We start from the raw sequence: 977 nt of genomic DNA, 5'->3' as shown, positions 1-977 counted from the left end.
CTTGCCAGCCCTTGGTTGGGGATGTCTCAAAAAGACTCAAGAGATAGAGCTAAATGTGCAATGGCCCTGGGACATGTCCTGAAAATCACTTTTTAAAAATAAATCTCTAGAGGATTTTCTAGCTGACCTCAGCTGCTGAGAGCTGGGACAGCCTGCTATTCCTGGTCTGGGTTCTAGGTTTCTGTCTGGGTCCCACCCAGGCACAACTATGGTGAAAGGAAGGAGACGTTGGGCATGCTAGCCCACCAAGGCGATATATAGCAGCCCTATCTCAGCCCAGAATGAACTCTGTGTCTGGCCCCACCAGCCTTCTCAAGGACATCGACAAGAAGCTCTTGGTCCTGATTTAAGAAGGAAGGATGCTTATCAGTTTTATAAGAAGCGTTGATCAGTTTGCTAATTTAGTGTTACATCAGACTGTGGAGCCCATTCATGTGAGCAAAAAATACAGTGATATATCTCAAGGGATTTTTGTGGTCAGAAGAGAAAATGTGGTCCTTCTAGGAGATATAGTCTCGGAAAGGAGAGTGACACACCCCACCAGCAAGTGGTTGATGATGAGACCCTAGAAGAATGAAGGGTAGAACAGCAGACCAAGCTAGAAGCTGAGAAGCTGGAAGTTCAAGCTCTGGAGGATCGGGGTCTCTCCATTCATCAAGCAGACACTGTTGATGAAGATTAGATCAGTTTCTCAGAAGCTATTGCTCTTGGGGAGCGGGGGCGCTCACTGAACAAAAGTGACATCCTGGTCATTTCACACATTTGACTAGGGACTGTAGAGATTTGAAAAGTCATTTTTATTTTGAATTCTTTCACACATGCAACATGAAGAAATTACATGTCTTTTTTTTCCCCCTTATTAATGGCAAAATCATTGCTCAAAAAGAACAGGGCATAGCCTCCTTTCACACAGTGTTGTGGAGCCAGCACCTACTTTAGATTGCTCTTCTTGTCCCCAATTAGTGTTTACAGGAGAC

The 977-nt window shown here is 44.7% G+C and overlaps 1 pseudogene; it reads left to right on the top strand.

The window, feature by feature from the left end:
- The first annotated feature begins 281 nt into the window (after positions 1–281).
- LOC116596415 lies at positions 282–682 on the top strand (annotated as a pseudogene).
- The last annotated feature ends 295 nt before the right edge of the window (positions 683–977 follow it).

This window comes from Mustela erminea, chromosome 7, assembly GCF_009829155.1.
Source record: "Mustela erminea isolate mMusErm1 chromosome 7, mMusErm1.Pri, whole genome shotgun sequence".
Taxonomy (NCBI): Eukaryota; Metazoa; Chordata; class Mammalia; order Carnivora; family Mustelidae; genus Mustela; species Mustela erminea.
Note: the sequence above shows the minus strand (reverse complement) of the source record. Positions and strands in the feature narration are given on the sequence as shown.